This window comes from Bombina bombina, chromosome 1, assembly GCF_027579735.1.
Source record: "Bombina bombina isolate aBomBom1 chromosome 1, aBomBom1.pri, whole genome shotgun sequence".
NCBI classification, from domain to species: Eukaryota; Metazoa; Chordata; class Amphibia; order Anura; family Bombinatoridae; genus Bombina; species Bombina bombina.
The window spans coordinates 874,051,988-874,079,408 of NC_069499.1; the positions used below are offsets into that span (position 1 = coordinate 874,051,988).

Below are 27,421 nucleotides of genomic sequence, written 5' to 3' on the forward strand. Positions count from 1 at the left end.
TACAGATAGTGAAGAAATCAACACTGTATATGGGGATAAGGGAATCTAACTTAAGATTATTACACCATGACTATATTACACCCACAAGGAGAGCAAAATGGGACAACAGGACCAATCCAGTATGTATAAAATGTAACAAAAACACACCAGATATATTACACTATATCTGGCTTTGCCCAAAAATTAGACAATTTTGGTATCAGGTAGCAACACTTATATCACAAATTGTTAAAACTAAAACAACTTTAGAAGTAGAGAAAAAAAATTTATTGTCAAGAAAGTTAATATTCAAATTTTGGATAGAAAAAAGAAAGAAACCTACGATCAGATATTTAAAGAAAACTATAATGCAACAGATCAATATAGAAAGAGCAGATACTCTGGCAGATGTAAATAATAGAATTGGAATATTTTTTGAAAAATGGTCTCTTTATGTTAAAAGTCAATCTATAGAAACTCAAAAGGAAACCTTAAAACCTTTTAGAAATATGGAATATTTTATGGAAGCACAAATTAGAGGTGAATGGAGCTCTATAGAGTGATGAGTGGCTGGAGGGGGAGAGGAATAGAATAGAGAGGTTAGTCGAGCCTATTTTTCCTTTTTTTTATTTTTATTATTTTGTATTTACTTTTTTTATTTTGTTTTTTCTCTCTTTCTCTCCTCTTCTTCTCCTATTTATTCTCTTTGTTTTGTTACTTTACCCATATAGAACTCAATACAAAATCTGAAGGTGAAAGAAAGATTGTTTAGTAGTCCTTAAAAGATACAACTAGCTATTTAACTAGTGTAATTTGACTAGGTAAAAGACGGAACTGTTAGAAAATTGAAAATGTTGCCATAATGTGTTATGGATATTTGTTTGAGAATTGTTTTTTCATGATAATGTATTGTTTTTTTTTTTTATTACTAATAAAAAGAAATAAAAAAAATAAAAAATAAGAAATGAGGTAAGCAGTACTCATGGTAGACAGGGTAGTCCTTCACGGCAATAAGGGTAAGGCAGAGAATAGTCAGAGACAGGCAGAGTTCGGCAACAGAAAGGCAATCCAGCAGTTTAGGGGTTGACCAGTAGAATGGTCAGGAACAGGCAGAGGTCAGCAACAAAAGGCAATCCAGCAGTTTAGCAGTTCAGTCGTAAACCAGTAGAATGGTCAGGAACAGGCAGAGGTCAGCAACAAAAGGCAATCCAGCCGTTTACCAGTTCAGGGGTAAACCAGTAGAATGGTTAGGAACAGGCAGAGGTCAGCAACAAAAGGATATCAGCAGTTCAGGGGTTAAAAAATAGAGTAGTCTTGAAACAGGCAAAGTTCAGTAACGATAAGGTAAGCAGCAGTTTAGCAGTTCAGCAAATAAGCACCTAGGAGCACAATAGTAACACCTATACTTGGGCAAAGAGGAAAGGAATACTCGTACTTACATAGGTGCAGGTTCGCGCCAAGAGGGCCCACAGGTGTTCCGGCCGGCATCTGAATTGAAGTGGCATGCGGCGGTGACGTCATCACCGCACGCCCACAGGAACCACCACGTCCATGGCCACAGCCATAGCAACAGGATCGGCGTGACATCTACATCCCACTTCCGCCTCCAAGACTTCTCACGTGCTGCTCCTGTGCTCTGGCACGCTCTACCTTACTCCTTAAAAGACTGTCTCAAACCTTGTATAGCTTCAGACGCTCCTTGAAAACACATCTATTCAAAGAGGCTTACCATCTCTCCTCCATCTCTCATCCAAAACAAAGTAATTATTGAACTTCATGACTCACTGCTGCAACTACAATCCATGTAACAAGCTACCCCAAATCTTATGCCTCTGCACCCTCAACCTGTAGACTGTAAGCTCTCCGGAGCAGGGCCCTCTTCCTCCTGTACTAGATTTGTTTAGTTGTTATGTTTTGTATTTTATCAGAAATCCTTGTCATTATATACCCCTATCTTTGTACCCAGCGCTACGGAATCTTGCGGTGCTAAACAAATAAATTATAATAATAATTATAATAATAATAAAAGGCAAAACTGCTCCAGCTCTTTTAAGTTGGATGGGTTCCGCTGGTGTACAGCAATCTTTAAGTCATACCACAGATTCTCAATTGGATTGAGGTCTGGGTTTTGACTAGGCCATTCCAACACATTTAAATGTTTCCCGTTAAAACACTCGAGTGTTGCTTTAGCAGTATGCTTAGGGTCATTATCCTGCTGGAATGTGAACCTCTGTCCCAGTCTCAAATCTGTAGAAAACTGAAACAGGTTTCCCTCAATAATTTTTTCTGTATTTAGCGCCATTCATCATTCCTTCAATTCTGAGCAGTTTCCCAGTCCCTGCTGATGAAAAACATTCCTGTAGCATGATGCTGCCACCACCATGCTTCTCTGTGAGGATGGTGTTCTCGGGGTGATGAGAGGTGTTGAGTTTGCGTCAGACATAGCGTTTTCATTGATAGAAAAAATGCTCAACTTTTAGTTTCATCTGACCAGAGTACCATCTTCTACATGTTTGGGGAGTCTCCCACATGCCTTTTGGCGAACAGCAAACGTGTTTGCTTATTTTTTTCTTTAAACAATGGCTTTTTTTCTGGACACTCTTCCATGAACTCCAGCTCTGTGGAGTGTACAGCTTTTAGTGGTCCTATGGACAGATACTCCAATCTCCGCTGTGGAGCTTTGCAGCTCCCTCAGGGTTATCGTTGGTCTCTTTGTTGCCTCTCTGATTAATGCCCTCATTACCTGGTCCATGAGTTTTGGTGGGTGGCCCTCTCTTGGCAGGGTTGTTGTGGTGCCATTAATGGTGCTCCATGGGATGTTCAAAGTTTCGAATATTTTTTTTTTTATAACCCAACCCTGACTTTATTTAACTAAGTATGTGACTTCTGAAGGTAATTGTTTGCACTAGATCTTATTTAGGGGCTTCATAGCAAAGGGGGTGAAAGCAAATGCACACATCACTTTTCCATTTTTTATTTTTTAAAACAAGTTATTTTCTTAATGTCACTTCACCATTTTGGACTATTTTGTGTATGGTCATTACATGTCATCAAAATAAAAATCAATTCTAATTCCAGGGTGTAATGGAACAAAATAGGATAAATAAATACTTTTGCAATGCACTGTAGATAGCAGCTTTAGAGAGTTAGTTTGGTTAATTATGTTTTCTATTAGATTTATAGGCAAGTCATGTAGTTAACTACAATAATGTACCTTAAATTTCTTAAAATTCTAAGATTACTCTGGGTTCAAAATAAAACAAAGAAGTGAAAAGTGTTGGAAAAGAAATAACAAACAAAATATTTTAAACAGTACAAAGTTAATATGAACTCAGTATATTTCAGTTAGAAGCAAAAGTATAAAGAACAGTGCCAACTTTTCCCTAAAATGCAGTTTGTTGATCTTGTTGATAGCTCATGTCCTAGTTTCTCTAAGTCAGTGATTCTCAATAGCACAGAATCAAGACTTGGAAAAGATCCCAAATTGCTAACATCTCTTAATGCAAGAATTAATTCTCAAATATATTTTTTCTCCTTTATATTACATTTAAAAAGTCCTTGATGAATCAGAATCATACATTAATTAGGAATGGGAGGTAGACCCAGACTAGCCATCAAGCAAACTAAGTAAATCAATTGTGGGCTGGGCTGTACAGAGTGGTCAAGCTATGCCCCCCCCTTTTTTTTTAGATAAATTGTGGGTGCAAAGTGCGTCTACTATTCCATCGGTAGCTATGAAACCTTATATGCTCTTACTAACAATAATGCCATGCACAGTGGTAGTTCTCGAACTTAATGTTTAGGAGGGCAACAAAAGTGGTGAAGATACATTACACAATATATATATATATATATATATATATAATAGAACCCTTTGAAGCTTGGGTGCTACATGTGTGTTTGGAGGTGGAGTGCACCCCAATAGAACTGCCACTGGTCATCTGTAGCAAATGTTGTCAGTATATCTTTGTAAGGCATACTCAAACTGAAATATAACCTAATTTAAAAAATAAATAAATAAAAACAAATCTCTCTCCATAATGCTCTAACAAAACATAAACAAATTCAGGTAGCTGGCTTATATTTATGATCCTAAGTAGCTGACTTATTTGTATTAATCGCTTCCAATAAACTATGCTTTGGGAATACTGAAATGTGCTCGTAATGTTATGAAATCGTGAGCATGATTAAATAAAACGTGCACACAAAATAGCAAATTTGTACGCACAATTGAACAAATCATGCTCAGGAAAAACATGCACACATTTTAGTAAATTGTGGGAACATTTAGCTTAATTGTAGATACATTTTTTTTCTTGTCATGCACACAATAAAAATTAAATTAATCACAAAGTGGCCAATATGAGGCTTGGTAGGGCTGGTATATTGTATGTGGCTTTTAGAGGGGTTGCAGGTAGGTTTTCCACCTCAGCCATGTTTTCCTGGACACTTATGAGCTACACATGCTGCAGGCATAGTTGCCAACAGTCCCTGATTTCCAGGGACAGTCCCTGGATTTTGTTGTATGTCCCTGGATTTTTTTTTGTCCCTAAAAATCTCTTTTGCACAACATTTGTTGTTTGCATATATATATATATATATATATATATATATATATATATATACACACACACACATACATATATATATACACACACATACATATATATATATATATACACACACACATACATATATACAGATAGATAGATGATAAATAGATATAGTGTATTATTTAAATATAATTATACTATTACTTTCAAATGGGTGTGTTTTGATTGCAGAACTGAGTGGGCGGAGCAGTTGAACAGTAGGTCGTCAATACTCCAGTAACCCGCTTGCTTGCTCTGCTGCAGTGTCCCTGGAATTTTTTTTTTTAAATGTTGGCAACTATGGCTGCGGGGTTTGCAGGGAGGAACATGTATTGTGGTTTCTGGACAGCACTATTCATATTCCTCCCTGCATACCATTACATGTATAACTTTTAAGTGTCCAGGAAAACATGGCTGAGGTGGCAAACTGGCAACCCTAGTTCCCAGTTCCAGGAGTCTGATATAACCAATCTGCAGTATGAAATATGGGTACTATCATTTAATTTTGCTGGGATTGAAACATGAATATGTCACTGCCATTAGTATACATTACTCTTCCCAAGAGCTCATCTCTTAAGCATGTCACAACCATTAATACATATTGTTGTTACAGTATATTGCTTCCTGACCTTTCAGGTCACACTTTTCCCCTTCCTCTACTTCCTGTACTATTAACTTCCTTTCAGAACTTGTAAAGAATTTCTTGTTCATATTTTCTATATTTTCTGATCCTCAACAAACACAACAGAGCAACCAATAAAAATCACCATATAACAAATACTGTTCTTTCCTAGTAACAATTAACACCTTTAAAGAACAATGGAAATTACAATTTTTTTACAATATTACTTTTGTTTGTAATTAGGCTTTAAAGTATGTGTACAAGATAACAATGCCACATCTTCCTTTACATGATCAGTACAAAGCCTGTTAGTAATCACATGAGTAGTTGCCAATTTAGATATGTGAATGGCCATGAGCAGTTTTTACTGCTGTCACAAATGTGGATGCTGAGAATGAGATTTACATCTCCAGTGCCTCTAGGCATGTGTTACTCAGGCAACCATTTTTGTCTAAAGATGTCGCTGCCACAACGTGCCGTCACTGCATATATACATTTACTTATAAAAACGCTATAATCACCCTGAATAGCACGGTTGCATTGGGCCGCAGCCACGCTAGTAAATGTCTTTCTATATAAAAAAAAACCTTAATAATAAAATATTTGGTAACTTTTTGTGAGCTTTACAACAAAACTTTCTTTCTGAGCATACAAATCGTGTTAATTGCGCAGCAGTTAAATTAATATTTTGCACACTTCAATTATACACATTTTCAGTAGTGAACAATGTGGATCACAATACATTTTACTTTTTTTTATTGCTTGCATTATACGTTTAATTTGTATGATAGAAATAATAATAATAAGGAAATAATAAACATAAATGATGTGTCCGATTAAGTGAAATCGCTAGGATACGCAATGAAACTGCGTTGATTTAAGAGGAAAAAACCCCCCAATCTCTTAGCAATAATGTCTCCATTTAACAGCTTCACATACTGTACGTACATTAATGTATGTGATACGAAGACAGAAGAGTGACACTAATACTGACACTGCAGAGCCAGAAGCTGCTGTTGATCCCACACAAGCTAAGTTACAAATCACAGGAAGACATAGGCAAGCGAGTCCTCTTCCCCTCCCCCAGTGTTTCCTATATCCCTCCCTCTCTCTGTGCTCAATGAGCTGGGCTATGTGACTGCTACTTTGGGTTTGCTAATGCATAGGGACCTCAGGCTGGCTTCTTAGTGTTTAGGAGCAGTGGCTGACAACTAAGCGTTGAAGTATATAGTGCACAGAATCCTGGTGCTGCTTGCTCAGGCGTCAGTGTGTACATTTTATTTAGTTGCCTTTTGCAAGGCCAGTTGTGAGGTTAGGAACAAACTCTGCCTCACAGCTACTGCCTTTAAATCCTGCAAGAAACAAGAGAGAGATCTGAAGCTGAGAGAAGCTGCCTCAACTGGAAAGGATCTGGAGATTTGCTTGTGATCTGGAAATGGACGTCTGAATTTCTATATTGAAGGAATCTATTTTCTGACAAGGATCTGTAGCTGATTAGGAGCTGGGAATCTGCAAACATGTAAGTCTTGCTGTCTGGGCGCATGGAGGTTTTTTTTTTGTACTGGTGGCTAGAAGGAATCTGCTTTCAATAGCTGAAGTTATTTCTATAAATGACAGTGGAGGTCTCTATCGAATGTCAGATGAGGGGGTCTTTGGATGGTAGGGCTGGATAAGAAGGGAATTTGCTTTGGATAGCTCAGGTACCCATCGTTTGAAGACAAAGGGGAATCTCTATTGGATGGCAGGGGAGGGGTCTCTGGATAGCAAGAAGGGGTCTTTCAATTAATGTCAGTGTAGTGGTTTTTGGCATTGTTTATTTTTTTGTTTTGGCTGACAAGATAGGGTGGTCTTTATTGGATTCAATAGAGGGGTGGTGGTGTTATGGAGGGGGCCTTTTCCTTAGCTTCATCAGCTGTTTGAGGTCTCTGTACAGAGGGTTATTTGTCGCCACGTTTGTGAAGAAAAACTGATCTGATGTAGCAATTCAGTCTGTGGGAGGAGGTTAATCATTCTCAGGGCTGGAAAATAGAACAACAGCCCAAAATATATTATGTATACAGTACTGGGAAGCTTGGCTTTTATACATCTGATGGTGTGGCCTGAGAACACCCATACTTATCTAAATATTTTGAAACTTGAATCTACATGGAACCAAATGTGTATATGTATGTGAATGCATATGTCTGTGTGTGTGAGATATATATATATATATATATATATATATATATATATATATATATATATACATATATATATATATATATATATATATATATATATATATATATACATATATATATATATATATATATATATATATATACATATATATATACATATATATATATATATATATATATATATATACATATATATATATATATATATATATATATATATATATATACACACACACACACCAGGATTTGCATTAAAAAAAAAGGTCAAATTTATTAAAATTATAAATTTGACCTTTCTTTTTGTCTGTTGCTATTTTGTTTGGAATTATTATTATTCACAGACCTCCCAGGTAGTTGACTCTAGAAGGGCAGATTCATTTTAGGACTGTATGTGTGAGTGTGTGTATAATAAATATATATATATATATATATATATATATACACACATGTATAACACACACACACACACATATATATACTTGAACCATACTGATTATTTTAACTAAATGATTTCATTAGATGAAAATAAAAAATAGACACTTTTTAAATCGCCATTGCAGAAATCTTTATAGTTTTGTGTTGTCCTGAATGTACACATAGTACATAATTTATAATAGTACATAGTAGTTTATAATAAATGTTGTAATATGTTTTATGTGTGTTGTGATGACATTATATGTGATAGTTTCTGAAGAGAATGGAAGTCTGCTCGCTGTATTATGTCTTTATATATTTTTAAATCTGGAAACACTTAGTTTACTAATTATTTTCAGACTTGGTAAATCTGGACTTTTAAATTCCACAGAAATCTCTTGGGCTTCATCTATTTCCTGATATAGATTTTGTGCTGACCAATATAAATTATTGTTCATCTTTTTTATCTTTATTATCAAATCAGGCTTTCTTTCAGTTGAAACTGCTTAAGCAATAGTGTTAAATGCAATTTTCAATGAAACGGTTAAATATTTTTCTGCAGATGTTATAATAGCTAAGTGCCTTTTTAGCAATTTGTTACATCTAATGGAGACTGTGTCATGAAAATGGCATTTTAATTATGTTACCTCATCGTCATACTTGCAAACCTATGTAATAACTTTGGCGATAAACTGAAGAGCAAATATTGTGGGATATATATGAAATGAACCATATTTGTTTCCATAGGTGTTTCAGAGGTGTCAGTGTTTGGTTCTGGAAATAAGCAATATACATAAGTGTGTGTGTGTGTGAAGCATCCTGCTAAAAAAAGGGGAAAATGCAGAAACAAACTGGATTTACATATTTAATAAAGGGACAGTAAACATGAATTCTTTATTTTTATATATATATATATATATATATATATATATATATATATTCTTTTTAAGTGTACGGCTTTAAATGCATCTTGAATGCAGAAAATATATATAAAAAATCATTTGCAATAATGCTCTCTAGAAGACATTTCCCTTCATCTGTGTTGGGGGCAGTTCAGCTAATGAAAAGTTTATCAATCAATCTATTGAATTACAAGAGTGTTTGCTCCCACCAGACTGTCAGACTGCACACTTACATCCTTCCGCCTGGTACATTCAGCGAATCAAAGCTTCCAAGTCCCTTTTATTCATTTCTTTTTTTTAATAAACCCAAAACTGCCTTCTCATTTCAGGTACTCTAGTTACCTTTTCTTTGAACTCTGGAAGGGTAAATCGATCCCCTAAAGTAATAGTAGACAACGTTTACTAAAGAGTTCTCTCTGGACCTTACCAGTGGTTATGCTATTTTATGCAGCTGATTCATCAAACAATGAAGAGATGAGTGAACATCAGTAAATAAGTTAAAGGGACAGTCTACAATATAATTGTTATTGTTTTAAAATATAGATAATCCCTTTATTACCCATTCCCCAGTTTTGCATAACCAGCACTGTTATATTAATATACTTTTTACCTCTGTGATTACCTTGTATCTAAGCATCTTCTGACAGCCCCCTGATCACATGACTTTGTATTTATTATCTATTGACTTGCATTTAATTCTGTGTTGTGCTAAATCTAAAATAACTTCTCGGGCGTGAACACAGTGTTAACTATATGGCCCACACGAACTAGCAGTCTCCTGTTGTGAAAAGCAAATACAAAAGCATGTGATTATGAGGCTGTCTATAGAGCCTTTGAAACAGGCAGAAATTTAGAGGTTTAAATGATATAAATTATATTAATCTAACAATGTTTGTTGTGCAAAGCTGTGGAATGGGTAGAAAAGGCGTTATCTATTTTTTTTAGCGTAGACTGTCCCTCATGAGGTGACTAGTGATGTCTGTGAGCCCCCTTATTGAAGTAAAAAGATTGTAGTTTCATGTTTTAAGGTGCTAATGTTTTTTATATTTCAGTTGTTGTAGCAGCCAGGATATTATTTGGTATCATATAAAAGTTACGAATGTGCTCAGTATTAAACGTAGTAAAACATCCTTTATATATACTGTTGAATAGGCAGCCAGTGTAGAGTTCCATATGTTATAATAAAAAATATAGAAATATATAATTTTATCTATGTATAACCCATACTTATGTTCTATTTTAGTATAAACTTACAGGTTCTGTTAGTTAACAATAGAACTGTCTGTAAAGCAAATGTTGATTTAGCTTTTTGTTATTGTGATTCACAATCTGAGGGTTTGGACAACAGGATGTGATATTGTTTTTTTATAGGAGGGAAGAGTCTGCTTTCTTTATCAATCTGCACAAAACAAAAAGAGGAAAACACATATACATTTAAAATATTTTTCGCAGGAAATAAATAATTTGCCTATTTGAAAATTATTCTGGTGTGTCTGAAGTTGTTAGTGGCATATGATTGTTTTTGTGCTGATCTAGGCACTGCCCCACTAACTTCCACCACAACATTGTTAGATCATGTTTGCCTGATTGATTTCTTACAACCAAAACCCAGGGACTAATGAAGGGCTCATAAATCCCCCAATCGACAACCAGCAATCATCTTATTGTAATCAATTAAATAACTAAAACATTTGAAGGGCATAGGAGTGGGATGGCATCATGCCATGGAATTACCACCAACATTTGCTGATTCGAAATCCTGCTGCCCTAAGCACATGCCTAGTTAGCCTAGGTAAAAATACACCCCTGTATGTAGTTTTTATACAGTTTGCACCTAAGATATATATATATATATATATATATGTATATGTTTTTTTTCTACTTACAGTATACAACAGAATTAAAGTATATCCCTGTGCAATTTTATAATTCAAAATTCTATCACCTCTCAATAATTGCATTATTTCTAAGTTAGCAAGTATTTCAACTTATGAACAATTAAAAACAAATATGTTAGAAAGACCATATTGAAAATACAGGCCCGAAAGTAGAAACATAATGCAACAAGTGAATACCTGTATATCCGTGATCACTGACACACAAGTTAGATAATTGAAACAAAATTGAGTACACCTGTGATATCCAAATTTGCCTAATTGCCTAATCATGGTTATAAAATTACCTGTGAACACCAGAACTTTCTTAATTTTAGACCTTAGGGTTGTGCCTATCTGTATGTTTGCATCATGGTTCCACATAGAAAAGGTATAGAACAAGCCATAGTACTACTAATCAGAGCCACAATGGCCATCCTCCTAAAATGATGCCATAGACGGTGTTCTACTTGCATAATGTAGCTCTGAAACAGACGGGCAAGTGCTTCAGACTTGGCTCAGGAGTTATCAATGGAAATTGGAGTGCAGTGCGTTCTAAGGATGGCGTACAAGAAAAAAAACCTTTGCTTGCTCTTCGACACAAAACTGCCAGATTAAAATTTGGTAATCAGCATGAAAAGACGCCTAATGAATATTGGGAGCACATTCTTTGGTCAGATGAGACCAAGGTATTTTTTTTGGCTCAGATAGGGTACAGCATGTTTGGCATAAACCTGGCCAGGATTATTACAGTGAATGCATAAACCCAACAGTGAAGCACAGAGGTGGGAGTGTGATCATAAGGGGCTACATGAGTGAAAAGGTGTTGGGGATTTGATATATTTATTGATGGCACCATGAATGACTGTGTATATACCAAAATACTGGCTGACAAGATGACTCCCAGTCTCCAGAAGCTAGGCAGAATAGTAATATTCCAGCATGATAATGGTCCAAATCACACTGCCAAAATCACAGAAGGGTTTCTAAATAAGACAAAAGTGAAAACTATGACCTGGCCAAGTACTGTATGTCACCTGACTTGAATCCAATAGAACACCTTGGGGGTATTTTAAAGAGGAAAAATAGAGCAATACAATCCCCTCCAACAAAGAGCAGCTGAAAAAAATTGTCTCTGAACAATGGCAGAACATCTCTCCAGAAATTTGTGCAACACGTATCCTCCATGGCAAGGAGGATGAAGTCTGTCATCACAAATAAAGGTGGACATACAAAGTATTGAAGAAATAAAAGATTTGAATCTCAGTGATGAATGGTGTACTAACTGCATAGAGTCCCTACTGTGGGGCCTGTTTTTTTTTTTAAATATATATATATATATATATATATATATATATATATATATATATATATATATATATATATATATATATATATATATATATATATATAATCTAAACTGTTAGTTTTTAATTTTACCCTACTGTAAAACATAGAAGTAATATATATATATATATATATATATATATATATATATATATATATATATATATATATATATATATATATATATATATATAGTGATCTGAATTTTTTTGACATGCCCTTATAGAATGTTAAACAATTGTTATGGAGGTCACTAATAGAAAACAGTCATGCCCATGCTGTGTAGATGTTTATTAAATTCCTCTTGAGAGGGAGAGGCCTGGAAGGCAGCCATGGGGCTTTTAGTGAGATAAAGCCAGGGTTTTTGCTGGTATTTTTAAGATTCAGGCCAATGTATATAATAATAAAGAATAAATATAGAAATGAAGGCCCTGTTATGTTGAAACTTCTTCTAGATGTGTGTGACACAATTGTGAAGTAAATTATAATTTAAAATCAGCCAGTTATGTAGCATAATAATAATAGCCTCACAGTTTTTTTTTTTTTCACCAAGAAAGGTGGCTACCCTTCCGTTTTTTTTAACACTTTGCCTATAATATATCTACTGTTAGGGTTATTCTTTGCTTGTTTGGCAGGGTTCTTAAAGGGACAGTCATCACCAGAATTTTTGTTGTTTAAAAAGAAAGATAATCCCTTTATTACCCATTCCCCAGTTTTGCATAACTAACACATTTATATAAATACACTTTTTACCTCTGTAATTACCTTGTATCTAAGCCTCTGCAGACTGCCCCCTTATTTCAGTTATTTTGACAGACTTGCTTTTTAGCCAATCAGTGCTCACTCCAGGGTAACTTCACATGCATGAGCTCAATGTTATCTATATGAAACACATAAACTAATGCCCTCTAGTGGTCAAAATGCATTCAGATTAGAGGCAGTCTTCAAGGTCTAAGAAATTAGCATATGAACCTCCTAGAATTAGCTTTCAACTAAGAATACCAAAAAACAAAGCAAAATTGGTGATAAATGTAAATTGGAAAGTTGTTTAAAATTACATGCCCTATTTAAATCATGAAGTTTTTTTTTTGGGACTTGACTGTCCCTTTAAATGTTACTCCTAATGTAAAATAAATACACTGCAGGTTTGTTGATAAGCAGACAACTTGGGATCTTGCAACATGCACTCACACACACTAGATCATCTCCATAACATTACAAAAATATTCAGTCTTTGTCGTCTACAATTTTAATTTTGACTACCAAATCTTGATTAAACGGACATTCTAACATAAAACTAAAATCTAAAATGTATTACCCTGTATTTTATTTTGAATCAAATACATTTTTTTCCCTATGTGACATTTCCTTTGAATGTTTTAAACGTAGTCAAAGCTGTGCTTCTAGAGAACATCCTCTTTCTGTTCGAGAGTAAGATACGGCAGGTTTTCTCATGCGAGCCTGCAGCTGCTTTCTAACCTCTCGTCTACCTTATGGGTGGTAAATTAAAATCAGCTTATACTGATACTATCATGGTGATTAAAAACCCAGCACTTGTGCGATTGGTTGAACGAGAGCGCGGAAGGGGGGGTTGTTTTTTATAAACATCCTCTTTAGTATATATTTGAGGGAATTTTGTTATGATATGAGTGCATGAGGAAAAGCTGTGCCTGTATTATCATTGTAAGGCTATAAGGGGAATGGAGTAAATCCCCGGGGGGGGGGGGGGATAGTGAGGTATGAAGAAATGTAAAAAGCAGATCATATTTCAATGCTACTTTTTAAAGGGACAATAAAACTACCAGCAAATGAAATTTGACTGCTTAAGAACTGCCACAGTATAGCTATTTGTTTTTTTTGTTATTATTGAACAGTTTACATTTTTTACACAAGTTAGGTTAAAGCTGTCACAACTTAGTGATTGTAAAGTTTAAGGAATTAGTGCCCAGTATCTAAAAACAGGGGCACTTGAATTCATTAAAGTTTACAAAGACGCTTCTTTTTTACAATACTTACTATTGCATTCTGCTAAACATAACACTGATCCTCCGCCTGCATCTTCTACTGTATTAAGCATGTCAATGACAAATGCGGCTTCCTCCAATCGTTACATGCCCCACAAACTGGACGCCAATAGGGGCAAGCAACGATTGGAGGAAACCGGATTCATCATTGATCTGCTCAATACAGTAAGAGATTCAGGCGGAGGATCAGTGCTATGTTTACCATAATGCAATGGTAAGTATTTTAATAAAGAAGCGTCTTTGTAAAGTTTATAGAATTAAAGTGCCCCTATTTTTTAGATACTGGGCACTAATTCTTTAAACTTTACAATCACTTGAAATTGATGTTTACAGGAAGTGTGCGTGTGTGTGCAATTCATCCCTAGGGATTAACTGCTCATTGGATGATGACATCTCCCACAATTATTTTGGTGGATGGACAGAGGCATGTCTCCTGAAGCAGGAAAACAATTGTTTCAGTTCAGGAACATCTATTAAACAAAAAATAAATAAAAATACTTTTTAAAGAACCATCTTTTAGATACAATAGAAAGAACATGGATGTAGCTTTAAGAGACTCATTTTGGTAAATATATTATTTGTGTGTAGCCATAAATTTATATGCAAAAATATTGATCTGTGGCCCTTACAGCTTCTAAAATACTTATCTGCGGCCATCACTGATATATAACACACTTTTATCCGTTAAACAAACATACAGAAGCAGCCATTTAGAGTTGAAATATTTAAAGCTAAATATAAAACAAAAATACTTCTGAAACGCGCACACAGATATAACACAAAGCACAGACAAATTCCTGTATGTACATTTGAAAAAGAAATCGGTAATAATTAACTATCTCAAGTCACAGGAACGTGGGTTATAGCAGTGATGTCACTTTTGGAATCTTGGTTAGAGCTGCATGTTTATATAATGCATTAAAGTGATTAGGAATGCAGTGACTTCTCTAATGGTTCTTAATTGTGCCGTGCTTGGTTTCCAAGATATTTGTGTGATCCTCACTAACAAGCTGTCAGCTAAATAGTTCTCATAATTAGCGAGGTGGCATGTGTGGGTTTTCTTGAAACAGTGATGCAGTTCAACGCAGCCATTCTGTAATGCATCACACTGCCTCTGTGTAAGGTTTTTTTTTTTTTTTTGTAGATCTTGGCTATTGTTCACTGCTGACCCATAGTGAAATCCTTTTTTTTTTTTTTTTTTTTTTCCTTTCTAAAAGCGGAACTCAAAATCCAGTGTAGCATTTTTATTTTTGACTATAAATGGGAAGTTGTAGTTTTATGTCAGTGGTTCTCAGTTGGTTTTGTTTTGTTATGTGCAGTGTGAGTTTTTGTGTGTGTGTTTTTTTAATATATCCATGCTTCCTAACAATGGAATACTATAGTCATAAAAGCAACAGTCTACAAGCGGCCCTGGAGTGTGAGCTGTGATATTTTTTGTGTAGGGTTTGGGCAGACACACATTTTTTTTTTTTATTTTTTTTTGGAGACAAGCCACAACATATATGCTTGATAAATAATGTAAGGTGGGACAGCAGAATTCATCTTCATTTTTGGAACTATTGTATGCTTATGTTACTTGTAATTCCCTATGGACTCATATAATGGAATATAACAAAAAACTTGATGATTTAAACAACAAAATCATCCACAATGTCACAATTTTAGTCAGTAAGGAAACTTGTCAAGATTGCAAAAGTTTGTGATCCAAGAAAGATAACATCAAAGAATGATATTCTTTTATTAAAGTGATGTATACATTTGACACATTTCTCGGTATGTTTTGTCATTTATATGAATGAGCAGCAGGTAAATGTTAAAAATCTATTTTTTTTTGGCAAGAAAATGATATATTGTTCTCAAGGCATGCACACTCTTGCACACTCTTAAACCCATCTAACTATTCTGTCACTGGGAAAAAAAGTTTCAACAAACCATAAAAGTAAATGGTTTTTGTTTATTGGATGCTTTCTGTCAATCATGCAATCACTTCCTTGTCGCTTTGCAGTGTTCTCCCCAGGACATTTTTAATGGGGGCACCACCCAGCTATTTTACTGACTACCCGGGTAAAATTTTAGGGCCACTAAATATAGCAGAATTGCATAATTAACAAGTGCATAATACAAATACAATGCAATAGCACTTCTTATAGCTGTAGATAAAAAAAATTCTGACAAATGTCTTGTTTACCCCATTTGCCGGCCCCCTGTATCATGTGACAGCCGTCAGCCAATCAGACTAGTATACCCTGTGGACTTGTGCACATGCTCAGTAAGAGCTGGTGCCTCAGAAACTGTGTGTATATAAAAAAGTGCAACAATTTATAGAAATAAATTTGAAACATTAATAAACATAAAAATAAAATTTATTATTTTTCTGCCATTTTGGTAATAATTGCACAAAGAATTACTAGAGTTTTAAAGGGACATGATAAAACATTTTATAAGCATAATATTGAGATTCTTCCTCTAATCAGGAGTGACGCCATGATGACTACAGTACATTCCTGTGATGAATTCTTTGCACATGTGCAGCAACTCTTCTTCAGATACCTGCATTGTAACCTAGGTTCCAATATGGCAGCAACCATGATTAGAGGAAGAGGCCTGAAATGTAAACTTTTACACTGTTTGCACCCCTTGAAATAAAAAAAATAGAATCGGGGGGAAAAAGAAGAAAAAGATGAAATGGAATAGGTTAATAAATATAGAAGAAAAACATGCTACAGAGGAAAGAAAAGGGGACGGAAAACTGTGATATGTTAACAAAGCTAATGTGATACTTTCCAGTGGAGCTTATGAGCTATCTCTTCCCTGATTTCATTGGTCATGTGGAACACTGAATGGAATTCAGTTCTTTTAAGTCTTTTCTAGAAAGTAGAGTTTCAATCTGAAGTTAAAGGGACACTCAAGTCAAAATAAACTTTAAAGGGACACTGAACTCAAATTTTTTCTTTCGTGATTCGGATAGAGCATGCGATTTTAAACAACTTTCTAATTTATTCCTATTATCACATTTTCTTCGTTCTCTTGCTTTCTTTATTTAAAAAGGAAGGCATCTAAGCTATTTTTTTTGGTTCAGACCATGGAAAGCACTTTTTTATTGGTAGGTGAATTTACCCACCAATCAGCAAGAACAACACAGTGTATTCACCAAAAATGGGCCGGCATCTAAACTAACATTCTTGCATTTCAAATAAAGATACCAAGAGAATGAAAAGAATGTGATAATATAAGTAAATTAGAAAGTTGCTTGAAATTGCATGCTCTATCTGAATCACGATAGAAAAAATTATGGGATCAGTGTCCCTTTAATGATTTAGATAGAGCATGCAGTTTTAAGCCACTTTCCAATTTACTTCCATTATTAAATTTTGCACAGTCTTTTTATATTCATACTTTCTGGGAAACAAGATCCATATGTGAAAAGCAGTTTGTTGCTTTCAGTCACCTCTTTAAGCCCCCAACAGCCACCAGCATCACCACTACTGTATCCCCTACAGCTGATCTAGAAGGCAGTCACTTGGTTTGCTGTGTGGTTTCATCAGCGTTTTCCTTAGAACGCCATCCTCATTGGTATGGTTTGTGCCAGTCTTGTTGCCCCACCTATATATGTCTGCCTCTTCTCAATTATATTGTTCATCTACATCAGGTAGCACACTACACATTTCAAAGACAAATGTATTAACATAATCTTGAGTTAATGAGATTAGCTGCCCTATTAAAAACCCATTTTAAATAGGGAAGTCTTTGTTGCTATTTATAGAAAGGCATTTATGTGTTGTTAGAGCAACTACTGTGTTTATAATTCTTAGATTTTTGCCTTACTTTTAAATAAATAAAGGGACAGTGTATTGTAAAATTGTTTTCCCCTAATGTGTTTCCAATTACATGTAATACCAGCTGCAGTGTATAAAATATGAAAAATTTAGATACATTTTTTTTGTTTTGTTTACGAAATAGCTGTTTCTGGCAATTAAAATTACTACACAATTGCATGGGCTGCACTTACAGGGAGAGCAGACCTCTATCTTACCTCTCTATATTTACACAAAATCCTCCTTATTTCAATATACACAAGGACACAATATTTAGAGAAGACAATGGGAAATTAACATTTTAGTACCTCTGTCCATCCCCCCAACCCCTCTGGGTGTGCGATTTCATCCTCTCATTCTTGTTTACATAGCTTTTCTATAACCATTACTTAAAGGGACAGTTTACTCAAAAATTTTCTCCCCTTTAATTTGTTCCCAATGATCCACTTTACCTGCTGGAGTGTATTAAATTGTTTACAAGTAGCTCCTTTACCCTTATATTGGCATTTGAAATGGTTAATTTAGCATGTGGTATCCCCACCTATTCTGAAAGTTTGTGGCCGCGCGTACCAGCTATAGATAAGCTTTGTAAACACAGCCAGCAAAAGAAATTGCACTCCCAGTCGGATATAGCAGAGATAAGGTAATAAAATGTTGATTTTCCATTGTTCTCTCCAAGTACTGGTGATTGGTTTAGGGACACATATAAGATAAAGTAGCAGGTATATGTGCACAATGTGATACAGTAACGAGATCTGATTATATCTACAAGCTCAACCCATTTTATTAGGTTGTGGCTTCAAAACACAAAATCAGAGCTTTAATATACACAAATAAGCCTTAAAAAGCTAATTTTCATAATTTTTTTACTCTGCAGTTGGTAAAAAGAGTAATTGTAAACACATTAAGGGAAAAACTATTTTACAGTATACTGTCCCTTTAAGTATTGACATTTTCAGTATATGGAAAACCAGCTATTTCAGATGACAACAGAACAGTAAAGGAGCTATCTGTAAACAATGTAGTAGACTCCAGCAGGTAAAATGGATTGCGAACAGATAAAGGTGAGAAAAAAATCACAGTACACTGTCCCTTTAAATTGAAATTTAGAATTATAAAGGGACCTAAAAGAACAATAATACAAGTCTCTAATGTGGTAAAACTTTTTACTATTGCACTATTACTGGTACAAATGTATGTATTTAACCCTTCAATAGGTTTAAAAATACAAAACAATACTCTATACTGGTACAGAACTGAATACAGCCGTTGAGCCAACCATGGGTGGCATATGTCAGTAGCCAGCAATCAGTGGTTAACTTCATCTCAGGATCGGGGAGGGGTGTATTGCCAATTCTACAAGTTTAATCCCTTTTACTGGAGATAAAGGGACAGTAATGTATATATGAACCTTTCATGATTCATTTAAAAGATTAATTGTAAACAACTTAACAATTTCCTTCTATTGTCTAATTTATTTCGTTCTCTTGCTATCTTTTTTTCCAAAAGCATACTTAGGTAGACTCAGGAGCAGCAGTCCACTATTGGGAGCTAGCTGTTGATTGGTGGTTGCACACATGATTCTTGTCATTGGCTCACCGATATGTTCAGCTAGCTCCCAGTAGTGCAGGCTGCTCCTCCAACAAATGATATAAAGTGAATTAAGCAAATTTATAGATGTAAAATGGAAAGTTGTATAAAATTGTATGATCTATCTGAATCGTAAAAGAGAAAAAAATGGTTCTGTTCCTTTAAACACATATTTCTATGTAAAGCAATAGTGCGATAATGAAGTTACAGTGTATTGTTATTGCCCCTTTGTGGCCTTTGGAGATAATAAAGACAGCTTGGAAAGAATCTATTGCGCTAATTAGCTTCTGTTATATAATCTCTATATTAAAATATAGGTTACATTATGCATAACCAGTTGTATTACACAGATGATGGTAATAACATATCTTAGATGAGCAATATGTCTTGCTTATAGTTCCACCTTTATTGGGAACAAAAAAAGTAACCATACTGTATAACATAAATTAGCATGATTAATTAGCTTAACTTAAAAAATAAAAGTGCTAGGAGTGAATTATCATACACGTCAAATTAGATTCCTGCATAGTTTGAAGAAGTTTCACTATTACGTGGCCTTTATTTGTGTATTATTTTTTTACTTATATTGATCTGAACCTCAACAAATATGGGCCATGGCTGTAAAATACGTGTGTTACTTCAGGTATAACATGAGATTATTCTGTAAAATGCTTATTTATGTGTAGTAAAAAAATATACTTTTATTTTGTTGCTTCCCACCCCATAGTTTAATTCTAAATATTGTGAGTTTTCCAATTCTTATAATTGGAAGTGCACAGGTTAGACTTCACAGTCTAAAGGCTGTGACACACTGCACGCAAAGCGATGCAAAGCAGCTAGAAAAGTTTGCAACCTTAACTTCGCGCTGCACCACCTCGCAGCTTGTCTACATTGTAGTCTGTACCCTGATATCACTGGTCATGTACAGGGCTTTTACAGAATACAGAAATAAAAAATAAAATTTACACTGTTCTCTATATAGCTACCAACAGTCCTGGTTCTATTAAAACAAGTCCTTATGTTGGTTAATTTAATAAACTATTAGAACTAATGATGGTTATAAACTCCACTCGGCACTACTGCTGACAAATCGATTTCTCTCATTGGACGCTTATTTGTCTGGATGAATCTAATTGGCTGCCCGCGTCCTGATGCGCGGGTTTATACGCTTAAGCCGATTGGCTGAAGATTACATTTTTCATCTTGCAGCGCTCGGCTACGCGACCCCTCGCCATCTGACGTCGCCTCTTTCCCCCTAGCTGCGTGCAGCTTTGCGTGCAGTGTGTCACAGGCTTAACCCCTCCACATATATGTCCCTATTTCGCCTCAGCAGCCAATACAAGTTTAGCCATCAAAAGGGCAGTGACAGGCCTGGTCTACTCTAGATGCAAGACGATGTTGGCTCCTCTAAGAACCTTTCCACCTACTTAGGCCTGTCAATCTATATGTTGTTGGAGTACACAATTTTAAACAACTTTCATCATCAAATTTGCTTTGTTCTCTTGATATTCTTTGTTGAAAGCTAAACCTAGTTAGGCTTGTGCTAGTTTCTAAGCCCTTGAAAGCCAGTTCTTATCACAGTGCATTTTTACAGTTTTGTACAGCAAGACAGTGCTTGTTCATTTGTGCCACATAGATAAAATTGTGCTCACTCCCCTGGAGTTGAGCCAGCACTTATTGGCTTAAATGCATGTCTGTCAAAAGAACTGAGATTAAGATGCAGTCTGCAGAGGCTTAGATACAAGGTCATCACAGAGGTAAAAATATTAACATAACCATGTTGTTTATGAAAAACTGGGGAATGAATAATAAAGGGATTTATCATTTTTTTAAATTTTATTTTTATTTTAAATAATAAACATTTTGGTGTAGACTGTCACCTTTTTAATCTCAACTGTCAAGCACAGATTTGTGCATCTTTGATGAAACATACACTAGGTAATTATATACATGGGTTACAACTTTGTATCTGGTCTCAAGTATCAATTGCACCCTAACAGGTGTTTTTCTTGTAGAATTAAGTAATATGAGATTATAATAGCAGAATTGTATTTGCAAATGCAACTCAATACATGTCCGATAATGCTCTGTGACTGTTGCAGAATATAGCTTAGTAAAATTTTATATACAAAGTGTTATTGAGCTGTTTGTGGAACCCACACACTCTCACACATTCTCTTTATGCTTTCCTTTATGTTCTGAAAACCTGTTTGATGTCTTCCTCCTTAAACCTGCACAGGGCTTTTGTGGGGTCCATGTGAGATCATCTTTTGAGTAATTGCTCAGTGTATCCTTATGCAGTGATGTTGCAGTGTTGACTTGGGTTACTGATTTGGCTAGAATGACAGATGTTCTGCTGCACACCTATCAGTATAGATTATTTGACAATTAGTAGAAATATTTGTCATAACATAGTTTTCAACAATACTGACATTGGTGACAATTTGATGACTTGTGCTATGCTGGAGGGGGCACAGTGAAGGTTAGTGGTGGAGCTGCCTGTGGCTGAACTAATTAGGTGGATTTATTTTTTACTTTTGTCATGTAGGGGATCATCTTTATACTTTAGTTAATGTTGCTACCTTTAAATGATGATTGCATTTTGATTGCAAAGGGTTAAGTAATGATCTGTAATACACAAGTTCTAATTACTTTTGAAAGCTAGAAGGTGTAGGGAAGCTGTTGAAGAGCCATTAGATTCAAGATGGAGTTGGCTCCAAAAAAATGCACTACTGGGAGGGGGAGATAGCTGAACACATCTGGTGAGCCAATGACAAGAGGCATATATGTGCAGCCACCAATTACCAGCTATCTCCCAGTAGTTCATTGTTGGTCCTGAGCATACCTAGGTATGCTTTCCAACAAAGTAAACCAGTCAAGCAAAGTTAATTTGATACTAGAAGTATTTTAAAAAGTTTCTTAGAATTGCATGCTCTATCTGAAGACTTAAGTTTTTTGTTTTTACTTTCCTGTCCATTTATTTTCTTATGGCCAGTTGATTTTCTTTTCCCTAAATTACACTTCTTGCCTGCACAAATTCATTATTCACTATATCCTAGCATAAATAGCATCATTATAGTGCAGAGGGATATGTTATTTTCCATTTACAAGACTCAAAGAATATAATAGGTTCATGAGTTATTTTCTCCCTCAATGCACTTCCAATATCAAATTTACCTCTTTGTCTTGGTTTTCTTTTGTTGAAACTAGGGTTGCACCGATACCGATACTAATATCGGTGCCGATGCCGAGTATTTGCATGAGTACTTGTACTCGTGCAAATGCACGATACTTAACCCGATACCTCCACTTCCTACCCATACGCCATCTTGTGGCGTTTTTTCAAACTGCATGTTCCCATTTCATTTTAAGCTGGAGTGAAGACTTAACTAAAAATTGTTCACTTCTGTTCTGCCAATACAAATTGCTGTTATTTGTATTATTGTACATTTGAGAGCAGTGCTCCAAAAGTTGCTACTATGCAGCTGGAAGCCTACCTGGGTTAGATCACTGTACCTCATTCAGACAAACCCCTGAAGTAGTGGGCAGTTAAAGGGACATTATACACTCAAAACAATATGGGGTATATAAAGCATATAACGATAATACACTTTGCCAATGACATGTATTTTCAATTTTGCCTCTAAAGCTGCTAAAAATGATAAAGTTGGAAGTAAGGTAACTACATAAGAATATGTCTGGAATACGGCTAGGCTATTGAGCAAGCATTTGTCCCTCACTCCCTAGCAAGTACAAGCCCTGCAGGGACAGCTGTGTGAGCTATGCGTGATTCATAGGGATAATAAAAACCTATACCTATATGTAATGTGTGGGACTGACACATCGCACCGAGCGGCAGTTTACAGTGCAGTATAGAGCTATATTATGTGCGCTCTAAATATCCCAGCATAACGCTCACAGCTCTCCCTGCAGGGCTTGTACATGCCTCTGCTTTATCGCCAGCGTCTCCCTAAGCGGGTTGTCTGCTCTCACTAGGCGGGAGCTCGGCTGCACTGCCATCAATCAGCTGGGATTAGCTTGTTTGCCCATGCTGTGTTCTGTGTATGCTCGATTATTTTATAGACTATTTGTACTGTGATTTTACATCTGCAACGGTAAATGCTGATTGCGGCTGATGATGGATTCTGCAATAGTGTTATGAAATGACGGTAACAAACACAAACCAATGGCTATGTTTTCACTTTCAAGACGGACTAAAAAAAACCTAATTTTTCAGCTCAGACTTTGAACTAGTTGCAGGATATTGTTGCAACGTCATACTAATGCAATCACGTAATTCCATCCTGCAGATATGCTTCTGAACTTGCCACTAACTTTGAAAAAATATTTTAATTGCTAGATTGCCTTTTATACTGCTAGTTCTCATCTTGAACAATTGTGCTCAAAACATACTGTACTCTGAGGAACATCCTTAGCCAGGGCTGGACTGGGAATAAAAAGCAGCCCTGGAAAAATATGAAGACCAGCCCTATTTTCTGTTGAGTCAGTAGAATGCAATTGCCCCATTTTTCTCAAAGGGGATTACTGGGGCACTGCTTCCCACATTTTTTTTCAGAATTAAATTATATTACTTTGTATTAAATACAAATGTCAGATTGATGTTATATAGGCATCCTACAACCCAATTGTATCCAGTAATCACCCCTTTAAATTGTAGCTTTCCAGCCCCAACTGCTGCATCTGATATTTATTGTTGTTGTTATTAATATATTTTATTGTAATATTTTTATTTATAAACATGTTCTGTGAACTTTATGACAACAATCAAATAAAACTGTTTAATTATTTCAAAATCTCTTTAGGTACAGTTCATAATTATAAAGAAGCTATCTTAAATCATTAGTCTGTATTGTACTTGGTAAACTGTCATATGATATATAAAAAAAAGTATCGTTAATTGGTATCGGTGAGTATTAAAAAAAAAGTATCGGTACTTGTACTTGGTCTTAAAAAAAAAAATGGTATCGGTGCAACCCTAGTTGAAACGTAGGCCCTTTCCATGAAAGCATACTAAGTTAGGCTTTGGAGTGTGCACGAGTTTGTATATAAATTTATATAGAAAATTGATTTAAACCAACTATTACAGAAACAACTTTAAAGGCACATTATAGTTATTTATTTTTTAAACTGATACATTCTAGATAATTTACACATGAATTCATGACACAAACTGATTGAATGTCCTATGCGCCTACAGCTAAGGGCTGTAGTTCATGGATACATTATTTTGTTGGCTTAAAAGAAGAATAAGAGAGTTATTCTAATTGATTTTTAGTTGGTTTCACTAATGTAGTGTGCATAGTGATTATAAAAATCTGAATAAAATCTAAAATACCTGCAGATTTGTCCCCACAATTTTTTTAAAAACATTTAGATATTTATTTAAATTAAACAGGAACAAGTCTTCAAGGTGCACTAAAATATATATTTTTTTATTTATGACATCAAAAACATGTATGTACATTTTTAAAGCATGAAAGTCTTTTTCAGTCACCATGTCTCATGGTTTATTCTGACTTATCGATAGAGACTCATTACCGTAAAATTGAGCACAAAAGTATTTAAACTACATTACTCATTTCCTTGATATTCAACAAAGAGCATTGCATTATTTTGCAGAATGTGTCCTGAGAAACAGTTTGTCTTTAACATTCTTACTTTGTAGACACATATTGGCAATCATAGTTCATTTATTCTCCCAGTTTCTTTCCATGACAGACTTGTGTTTTAACCCTTTTGCAACCAATGGTATTTACAGGAACGCTGCTTTGCGGCAGCGGTCTGAAACACGTGTAGCTGCTCTCTTGGACGTATGCCCTGTAAACCAGCTGCATGCCATTTTCAATCTTGTCGCCATATGTTGTTGTGAAATCCATGCAAATGTTTTCAGTTCTGTAGAATTATTGATGTGAGAATCATTTTGGCGTTTCTGTACATGACGCACATTTATTATTTCATGACCTTTTCGTAGCAGTGATCTCAACATGATACCATTAAAAACAGATTTAACTAACTACTTTTACTCTATTTGTGACTTGGTTGTATAGGCCACAAGCCTTTGCTAGATTGCAGCATAGTACTGTGGTATTTTTGCCATGCTGGGGCCTTGAATTTGTGCTGAATTTTTTAAAATACATTTTAAAGGGATAAGAAAGTCAAAATTAAGCTTGCATGATACAGATAGAGCGTGTCATTTTAAGACAATTTTAAATTAACTTCTATTTTCAAATGTGCTTTGTTCTCTTGGTATCTTTTTTTGAAAAAGAATACGTACATTTCCTAAACTAGTGGGAGCTAGCTGCTGATCGGTGCCTGCACATATTTGTCTCTTGTGATTGGCTAACTAGATGTGTTAAGCTAGCTGCCAGTTCTGTGTTGCTGCTCCTTCAGAAAAATTTGATAATAGAAATAAATCGAAAAGTTGTTTAAAATTGTCTGTTATATCCAAATCTTGAAATCAATTTTTGAGGTTTCCTGTCCCTTTTTAAGGCCAATTATTGAAATAAACCTTTTTTTTATTACATGTGTATTAGCAAAAATACGTCTAATTAAAGGTTATCACTGTTTTAGAGTGCATGAGCAAATGTACATTTAAACAATACTCCTGCTCAGTGAGCTGATGATGGTGCGTATTAATAAGTAGTGACACTAATCTAGTCATCGTCGTCGCATTACATGCACTCTGAACATACAGTGTTTGCTGGTGCATATGTACATATGATCCATGCACAGCAAAGCTATTGCTGAAATAATCGTTTACATGAAGCACTTTTGCCGATACAAGTGTTTTGGAAAAACGCTTATTTTTAAAACTGGAATGTACTCCTGCATTTCAACATTTATGTCCCTGTTACATATGAACAATAGTTCAATTTTTTTTTCAAGGTTTATGGTTGTAATACTGAAAATGTGAGCCCCATGAGTCTTGCAATATGAGTTGCTTCGGTTTAAATATAAACTGGAACAGAAAATTTTAAAGGGACTTAAAGGCATGGTAAACAAACGCTAGGATTTACCGTTAGAATAAATAAAGGGGACTTTCAGTCATGAAGTATAAAATACTTCATGCTGAAAGTTCCTTTATTTGTTTCAAGCGTTCGCCACGCTAAGCACCTCAGGCAGCCCACGGCAGAACACTATTTTGCTGAGAGGTGACGTTTCCACCTCTTAGCTATCCGGCTTGGCGCCAGTTGGAGCGCACGGCTATTTGCTAAGAGGTGGAAACATCACCTCACAGCAAAATATCGTTCTGCTGCGGGCTGCCTGAGGCGCTCAGTGAGGCGAAAGCTTCCAACAAATAAAGCAACTTTAAGCATGAAGTATTTTATACTTCATGACTGAAAGTCCGCTTTATTTGTTCTAATGGTAAATCCTAGTGTTTCACAAACGCTATGATTTACCATCCCTTTAAAATTCCTAAAATAAAACAATCTAATGTGTTAAACCTTTCTATTATTGCACTGTTGCTTGCATATAACTGGTTGTTTAACCCCTACAAAGCCAGCTCCAGAGCATCAATGCACTACTGGGAGATAGCTGAACAAAACTGGTGAGCCAATGACAAGAGACATGTGTGTAACCTCCAACAACTAGCTCCCAGTAGTGCATAGCTGCTGATGAAGATATATATATATTCTTTTCATCAAAGTAAATCACCAGCAAGCTACTAGTAACATTGCTGCTTCTGAGACTACCTAGGTATGCTTTTCAGCAAAGGATACCAAGAGAACATAAATTTGATAATAGTAAATTGGCTTTGTCTGAAAAATTAAGAGATAGTCTAGTCAACTTTATAATTTACTCCTATTATCAATTTTTCAACATTCCCTTGTGATCTTTATTTAAAAAAGCAAGAATGTAAGCTTAGGAGCCGGCCCATTATACACTTGTCTTCAGTCTCTTGGTATCTTTATTTGAAAAAGCAAGAATGTAAGCTTAGGAACCGACCCATTTTTGGTTCAGAACCTGGGTAGCACTTGCTGATTGGTGGCTATATTTAGACACCAATCCGCAAGCGCTATCCAGATGCTGAACCAAAAATGGGCCGGCTCCTAAGCTTAC

The 27,421-nt window shown here is 35.4% G+C and overlaps 1 protein-coding gene across 1 annotated transcript in view; it reads left to right on the forward strand.

Moving 5' to 3' along the window:
• Positions 1-6,333: 6,333 nt before the first annotated feature.
• LOC128646092 (rho family-interacting cell polarization regulator 1) overlaps positions 6,334-27,421 on the forward strand; it is a 439,097-nt gene continuing 418,009 nt past the window's right edge. The window contains exon 1 of the mRNA XM_053699534.1: positions 6,334-6,712. The gene's annotated coding sequence lies outside the window, so the exon portion shown is untranslated. The remainder of the gene's footprint in view (positions 6,713-27,421) is intronic.